At 35.3% G+C, this 9,150-nt stretch overlaps 1 non-coding gene across 1 annotated transcript; it reads left to right on the forward strand.

The window, feature by feature from the left end:
* Positions 1-4,627: 4,627 nt before the first annotated feature.
* LOC122095146 lies at positions 4,628-4,734 on the forward strand. Its single transcript, XR_006145047.1, has one exon. It is a non-coding gene; the product is annotated as a U6 spliceosomal RNA (small nuclear RNA).
* Positions 4,735-9,150: the final 4,416 nt, after the last annotated feature.

Consider the following 9,150-nt stretch of genomic DNA (forward strand, 5'->3'; position numbering starts at 1 on the left):
CTTTTGAAATTACTGTCTGTATAGTGTTCTATGAGATGAGCTTCCTACGATATTCCATATCATAGGAATAAATTACTCTAATTCAAACTTGGACAACAGCTAGCTTGTTCACTCTCCTAGGAAACCATCTGTATAGATTTTTTACATGTAAACAGACCCTCATTTACTTACAAAAGTTTGTCAGTGAGTCAAACCTAACTCACCCAAGTGAGGTGAATTCCTCTCTCATGCTTCTTTTACATTAAAAATGGTAAGAACTGTTCAACAATGCATATACTTTTTAATGTGAAGTGTGACTCCTATTTTCCATAATGTGAATCAAGGAGATGAATCAGTTTAAGATGTGAAAGAGCCTTTCGAAGAGTTTTGGACCTTGAAAATTGTCCTGGGTATTCATTTTTGGAAAAATATCCCTTTTCAAAGACAAAGGACTCCTTTTTTTTATATTGTGCAGGTACTGGGATTTGAACTCCTGGCCTTGAGCTCTACCTGGGCTTTAATTCTCTATGTTTAATCTATAGACCTGAGACACACATTCACTTCTTCCTTTTACCAAGAGTGGAGAAAAGAATCTCCTAGGTTTATCTACTTGGAATAGCTTCGAATTGCAATTATCAAATTTGAAATGGTTCCAAGCATTCCGTCTAAGGCATATTCAACAACTAGTGAAAATTGTGTTGGCTATAATTATGTATCTTTCTCTATGTGTGCACGTTTACATTTGTATATATATATGTGTGTATTTGTGTGTATGCTAACGTGCAAGTGAACCTACATAAGGGCATATACACACATATATGCATATATAAATGAATATACAAATATAAATATATGTGCATATATATGTATATCAGATGTTCAGTGATTTAATCTATAGTTCCTAGCACATTGTCATTCTCACAAAATATACATGATAAATTGCTCTGCAGATCTGTGATCTATTATGGATATCCTTTGTACTCACTTCCCCCATTAGTTTTTGACCATCCCTGTGAACAACTTCGGTCTACTTTCCATAGGATAGATTTTTTTCATTACAGGTAGTTACTAACTGATAATAAAAGAAAAAAGGTTGCTTGTAAAAGAAAAAAATTCTTGATTATAGCCATTCTACCTGGGGTGAGGTGGTATCTCAATGTTGCTTTGATTTGCATTTCTTTTATGGCTAGAGAGGTTGAGCATTTATTCATGTGACTATTGGCCATCCTTCTTTCATCTTCAGAGAAGTTTCTCTGTAAGGTTTTAGCCCACTTATTTATTGAGTAGTTGTTTCTTTGAAGATTTGTTGTTGGGGGATTTAATTTGTTGATATCCAGGTAGATTTTAGTATGAGACCCTTGTCTGTTGTATGGCTAGTGAAGATTTTCTTCCAATCCGAGGACATTCTATTGATCTTGCTAACTATGTCCTTTGCCATGCAGAAGCTCTGCAATTTCATGCAATCCCATTTGCCCAAATTTTCTTTGATTTGTTGTGTTTCTGGGACTCTATTAAGGAAATTTTGGTTTGTGCCGAGGAGACCTAGGGTTTCTCCTTTTCCATCCTGTAATGTTTTCAGAGTGTCTGATTTGACTCCAAGGTATTTGATCAATTTGGAGTTGATTCTGGTGCAGAGTGATATATAAGGATCTAGCTATTTTTCTGCAAGTAGTTAACCAATTTTTCCAGCACCATCTACTGAAGAGGCTGTTAGATGTTGGAAGAGATGTGGACAGAAGGGAACCTTACTGCATTCTTGGTGGGAGAGTAAACTTGTTCAACCATGTTGAAAAGCAGTATGGAGGTTCCTCAAAACACTCTACATAGATTTCCCCTATGACCCAGCAATCCCACTTTTGGGCGTTTCACCAAATGATCACAAATAAGACCACACTAAAGCTACCAGCACAACTATGTTTATTGCAGCATTATTTACCATAGCTAAGACATGAAACCAACCCAGATGCCCCTCAGTAGATGAATGGATCAAGAGAATGTGGTATATATACACAACGGAATTCTATGCCTCCATCAGAAAGAATGACATTGCCCCATTTGTTAGGAAATGGAAAGGCTAGGAAAAAATTATATTAAGCGAAGTAAGCCAAGCCCAAAGAAACATAGGTTTCATGGTTAACCTTATTTGCAACAACTGGTATATGTCTGAGTCAAGCAGAAAAGGTCAGATAGGTTGATGTTAGGGACATGAACCCTAAGATATGTATTCAAATGTTTTTAATGCGATTTTTTCTAACATATTTAAAGATTATTTCTTTGTTGCTTTGTATGTCCCTCCCCAACGGTATAAGCCCTGCTTTCACTGTATTTGATGGTGGTATAATTTGTGGGGGAGGGGTGGGAAAAAACAATTCGTTTAAATAAGGATACAGGTGGACCCATTGCAACACTAATATGTACAAGTACTTATGTCGAAAAACGAATTTTACTACTTTGGTTGGGGGGAGTATTTGGTATGGGGGACAAGGAGGATTGGAAGTTCTGGGAAGGAGATACAAAGGAGGACGCTACAATGCTTGATAAGAAATGTACTCATTATCTTGTCCATGTAATTACAACCCCTCTGTACAGTATTTTCCCAATAAAAAAGAAAAAGTAATAAAAAGAACAAAATTTTTAAAAATATATAAAGTAATCTTGTAGAAGATTAAAAAAATAAAAGAAAAATAATTTTAGGTCACAGGTTAAAGTATCTTATCCATTCCAATGATTCCTATGAGATAAAATTTATAGTAGAAGTAAAAGTGAAAAGGAACTCCTAGATATGTTATTTTACCATTTAGAATGGCAAAGAATAATATCATGTCACTGTCATAACTCTTAAAGAATGCAAGGTTAACCATGGTTGCTTTTATGTTCCCACAAAACCAGTAGATCCTGAAGCATAATAGTAGCCCAGCAGAAATTCTAAGTAGCAGACATGGGATATGGAAGAGAAAGAGAGGAAATGAGACAGAGTGAAAGAGAGAGAGAAATATCATAATATTGAAAGTGAATAATAGATAAACAAGAGCTGTGTGAGAATATTCATACTGCTATCTTTAGACTCTATGTGTGCATTTGCAGGTATTTGATATTTGTAATCCATCAACATGAAATATAAAGTTATGTTGATAAAAATAAAAGTGACTCAGAAGAAATTATAAATGCAAAAACGATCTTCACAGCAGCAAACTCTCAGAGATATTTCATGACTTTGAAAAGGATAAAGTGGGTGAAGTTACTATAAATTTAGAAGTACAACAATTCACAAAAATAGAAAAAGATATTTATATATTTCCTTATATAACCCAAAGCAAAAGGAAAATGTTGTTTAGATGATTTTTTTAAAAATACAGTCTCTCAAGTGCTAGGAAGTTGGCTCAGTGGTAGAGTGCTTGTCTTTCATGCATGAGGCCCTGGGTTTGATTCCTCAGCACAACGTAAGTAGAAAATGTTGGAAATGGTGCTGTGCCATAACAGCACCACATAAGTAGAAAATGATGGAAATGGTGCTCTGCCTCAAGTGTTAGCGCTAGCCTTGCCTGAGGAACTGCACTCAGGCCCCAGAGTTCAAGCCCCATGACCAACAAAGTCAAAATAAAACAAAACAAAACAAAACACAGTCTCTCACATTTGTGGCCTCAAATCTGTAATACTGTTGCTTCAACCTAGGGCTAAGATTTTAGTTGTGGACATGTATCAACTCTCCTGATTCAGACTCTACTTGATCATTTTTTAATAAATATTTTGTTCTTAATTTTCCTAGTTGTAAATTCACATGCACCTATAAAAAAAATGGTTTGACCACCCCAGTAACCTTCTCAAAGTACCTCCTAATGATGACTAACAAAAAGTTGTATTATATAACAAGTAAAACAATGCTACAAAGAAAACCAATAATTAAATAATGATTAATAAAATAAAAAACAAAACAATTACCAGTGTTTGAAGTGCACTACATATTAGATTTTCTATTTTCTCATATTCCTGTACATTTTAAACCACCTAAGATTATGATGTTCAACAAGATTTTTATAGGCTATGAATAGTCTTCAAAGTTACACACTAAGGTTATTATTTATGGCTCATCTCATTATTTGTTTATGGCTTATATCATCTCTTGTTCCTCGCTAAAATATAAAGTAAGGAATCCCTAAATTTTAACAAGAACTGTGTAGTCTTAACCCTTCATTCTGCTTCTTCACACAAAGACTTTGCAACTTCTCATTAACAAAGTTTCTATAAATTCTGAAATGTACATACTTAGTACTATATGTCTGCTAACATAAATCTTAAATACATTATAGAAAATTTTATACCTGCCAAACAGTCCTAATTTTGGCATATAATCCTAAAATTAAATAGATATAAAACACTAAAATTTTTAACAACCCTTAACACTTGCTGCTGTGTTCATTATGACATGTGCCTTGTATAGAACAATTGAATTATTTCCCCTACACATCTCTTGAACCCCAAATATCTGGAATTATTTTGTTTTTGACATGTCCATCTTGACATTATTCTTAAATGTGTGCTTATGTAAGAAGTACATGGTTCTAAAATTTCACAATTCTTCTAAACTTACTTTTTGTTGAATTGCCTAGTTTAAGAAAATCAATTACACTTTATATATAAAAAATATTCTGTGCTCAATTCAGCATCACATAAACTAACATTGTAATGATACTGAGAAGATTAGCATGGCCCCTGCGCAAGGATGACAGGCAAATTCCTGAAGCATTCCATAGTTTTACAACAATAGATGCTGGAGGGGATGTGGACAGAAGGGAACCTTACTGCATTCTTGGTGGGAGTGTAAACTTTTTCAACCATTTTGGAAATTAGTATGGAGGTTCCTCAAATGACTCCACATAGATCTCCCCTATGATCCAGAAATCCCACTTTGGGGCATTTACCCAAATGATGACAAACAAGACCATACGAAAACTACCAGCACAACTACATTTATTGCAGCATTATTTAAGATAACTAAGATATGGAACCAACCCCGATGCTCCTCAGCAGAAGAATGGATCAAGAGGATGTGTTTTATATAAACAATGGAATTCTATGCCTCCATCAGAAAGAATGGCATCATCCAATTTGTTAGAAATTGGAAAGATATGGAAAAAATATTAAGTGAAGTAAGCCAAATCCAAAAGAACACAGGTCCCATGGTTTCCTTAATTTTCAATAACTAATATATGTATAGTATAAGCAGAAAAGGTCAAAAGGTATGTCCATATGACCAGATAACATAATGTTCCGGGAAATGAAACCCAAGGTAGGGATACAAGAATTTTTCTCTTTTTTGCTATTGTTTCTAATGTACTTATAATGTGCAATGTGATTTTTTGTGTCTTTTTATAGGTTCCTCCCCATGCTATAACAACTGTTTTCACTGTATTTGAAGTTGATGCGCCTATATCTTGTATATATGCTCTTCTAATTTGGGGAGAGGAAGGAAAAAAACAAAATGCCTAAATAGGGATACAGGTTGACCCATTGTAACAATGAGATGCACAAGACACTATGCTGAAAAATGAACGTTACAATTTAGGCAGGGGAAGGGGGGAGGGGAGTGCACTTGTGGAGGTGCGAGGGAAGGAATGGTAGGGGAAAAATAAAGGAGGAGGTAACAATGCTTGTTAGGAATTGTTCTCATTACCTAGCTCATGTAAATATGACACCTGTGTACAGTATTTTTACAATAACAAGTATAAAACTTTTCTAAGAGGGAGGAGTTTATTTCCTTTATTTTGCTTATATAATATCGTTAACAAAGAAACTAATGCAAAACACTGATATGAAGATATTTAGAATGGATGTATGTGTGTATGTGTGTGTGTGCACGCGTGCGCACAAGTAGCATGCATGTACAGGAAATTGCATTTCTGTTGGCATGCTCAGAATTTGAAATCGCGGCTTCAAGGTCTTGCTAGGCCTTTCCTCTCTAGATTGGTGAGCTACTATATAAGCTACATCTTCATTCTTGGCCCTATGCTAGTTCAATAAATTTTTGAAAAATTATCTCATGAATTTATTTTGCCCTGATTGGGTTCCAACTGTTATCCACAGATCTCGGGCTCCTGAGTAGATGTCCGGAGGAGTTAGGATTACAGGTGCGACCATCCAGCCCAAGGTTTTCAGAATAATTTCAAAAGTAGAAGAAAATTTACTTCACAGGGTCCTGTTTTATCATCTCCTACTTTGAAAGCATTTTGGGTGATTGTATATGAATTTTTTAGGTTTTTGATTCTTAAAAGTCAGTTAATGATAATATTTAAAAGTTTTAGTACTTTTTAAAAAGGAAACTGGAAGTTTCCTCAATTTATAAGCTCAACTCTCTACATGATACCCCAATCTCACCAACACAGTCTGTGTTGAAGACAAAATGTAACAGAAAACAATCACCATGGACATTAATTGCTATGCTATTATTTCTTGGACAATATGAATATTGAATTGAGAATGTAAGAGACTGGAGAGATTTTACCTACCTTTTGTGTACTGCTAAAAGGCTTTTGGAATCTTTGCCTCATTTCCTTTCTCATTGTATGTCTTTGGGTCATCTACTTAAGGCATTTAGTTACAATTTTCCCAACACTAAAATGGTAATAACATTAGCATTATAACAAATATTATCTTAAGAATTAAGGGAAATAAAACTTGTGAAGTACTTAACCTAAACTTCTGTGAAGGAGCTTTGAGTTTAGCCAGCAGTTTTTTTTAAATACTAAATAGAATGCAATAAGCATTACAAAAACCATTACATGTAGTGAGAAACCAGAAGTAATGTTATCTATTGACCATGTTCTGCTTCCAAGGAAACCAGGGTGGTAACTTCTTATTCTGTAAATAAAACTGGTTATCTTATATCTTACGTCTTGGTAGTGTAAAAGTATCAGGGAAAGAATAATGAATGAATGTTGTAGACTGAGGTGAAGTCCATATGAAAATGTGAAAAACTGGTAAAACATAAAAGTACCTTCACGATATGTTGGGGTTTACATTTTAAGGAAGACCTAGAAGAATGAATTCTCTTTTTGATATCCTAGCATAGGTCCTTAGAAGTAGGAACTCTTTCTTCCTTCTTGTAGAGGCATCATCAGATGAGAGGAACTGTATTTTTTTTGTTTGCTTCCTCCCATTTATTCTTCAGTTTGAAATCTGAACTACTTGAGACTGAAAGAGAGCAAGGGAAATTAGACACATAGACTTTGGAAAGAACAATTAACGTAAAATAAATAAAATGCACATAGCCTTGTTAAAGGTCTAACTAAATTGAATTATATGGTCTCAAGCATTAACAGAAAATGATTTAAGCAATATCATTTTATTGAAAATTGAAAAATATTAGGAGTGGCTTAATATTTTTCTATCTACTACCTTGAATTAATTACTGATTTTGTATGGAGAGATTAAAGATGAGATTAACAAGAAACTTGATTAAAATTGGACAAAAGTTCTGAATAGACATCTTTTCATAAAGCCCTGAAAATCGCCAGTGGGCTAACAAAGTTGTGTTTAATACAACTTCTATGCTGGCTTAATGGTTTGTGAACTGAAATCATTAGAGAAATGTAATTCAAAATTACTATGATAAGGAGTTCCGGAAAGATGGCGGAGGAGAAGCTGGAGGCTAAACAAGCTCTCGCAGAGAAAGGAGTTTTATATAATTTTTTTCAAATTTAATTTTTTTTGTGAACATACTGTACAGAGGGGTTACAATTACATGGGCAGGATAATGCGTACATTTCTTATCAAACATTGCAGCCTCCTCCGTTGTTTACCCTTCACATCCCTTCCCAATCTCCCCCCTACCCTCCCACCTAATCCTCCCCCCTCCCCCCCACACCAACGTTGTAAAGCTCGTTTTCTACATGACAACTTGTACTTCTCATTGTTGCAACAGGTCCACCTGTATTCTTAAACGACTTGTTTTTCCCCATCTCCTCCACAAGTTATACTGATATAAAATATAGTGAAAGCAGGGGTTATACTGTGGGGGAGGGACATACAAAGCAACAAAGAAATAATATTATAAATGCATTAGAAACAAATGCATGAAATAAAAAACCATTAAAATACCTATCTAAGGGTTCATTTTCCTAACATCACATTATCTGACCTTTTCCGCTTGACTCATACATATACTAGATATTGCAAATAAGGGAAACCATGGGACCTATGTTTCATTGGGCTTGCTTCACTTAATATAATTTTTTCCAAGTTTTTCCATTTCCTAACAAATGGGGCAATGTCGTTCTATCTGATGGAGGCATAGAATTCCATTGTGTATATATACCACATTTTCTTGATCCATTCATCTACTGAGGGGCATCTGGGTTGGTTCCATATCTTAGCTATGGTAAATAATGCTGCAATAAACATAGTTGTGCTGGTCGCTTTAGTGTGGTCTTGTTTGTAAACATTTGGGTAAATGCCCAAAAGTGGGATTGCTGGGTCATAGGGGAGGTCTATGTGAAGTCTTTTCACGAACCTTCATACTGCTTTCCAAAGTAGTTGAACAAGTTTACACTCCCACCAACAATGCAGTAAGGTTCCCTTCTGTCCACATCCCCTCCTACATCTGTTGTTGTTAGAGTTCTTGATTATAGCCATTCTAACTGGGATGAGGTGGTATCTCAATGTTGTTTTGATTTGCATTTCTTTTATGGCTAGGGAGATTGAGCATTTTTCTTCCTGTGTCAATTGGCCATCCTTCTTTCTTCTTCAGAGAAGTTTCTCTTCAAGTCTTTAGCCCACTTATTTATTGGGCAGTTGTTTCTTTGAGGATTTGTTGTTGGGGGATTTAATTTTTTGAGTTCCAAGTATATTTTAGATATGAGACCCTTGTCTGTTGTATGGCTAGTGAAGATCTTCTCCCAATCTGTATGCTTTCTGTTGATCTTGCTAGCTATGTCCTTTGCCATGCAGAAGTTCTGCAACTTCATACAATCCCATTTGTCCAACCTTTCTTTCTGGGAAGATGGCGGAGGAGAAGCTGGAATCTAAACAAGCTCTCGCATAGAAAGGAGTTTTAGAGTTCCAGTGAACATTCCTAAGCCAGAGAATCACACCAAGTGTGCCATCACAGGACAGAGAGTCAGGCCAGAGAGAGAAAGGAGTTTTAGAGTTCCAGCGAACAGACTTAAGCCAGAGAAA

Source organism: Dipodomys spectabilis, unplaced genomic scaffold, assembly GCF_019054845.1.
Source record: "Dipodomys spectabilis isolate Male_0828 unplaced genomic scaffold, ASM1905484v1 ptg000336l, whole genome shotgun sequence".
NCBI classification, from domain to species: domain Eukaryota; kingdom Metazoa; phylum Chordata; class Mammalia; order Rodentia; family Heteromyidae; genus Dipodomys; species Dipodomys spectabilis.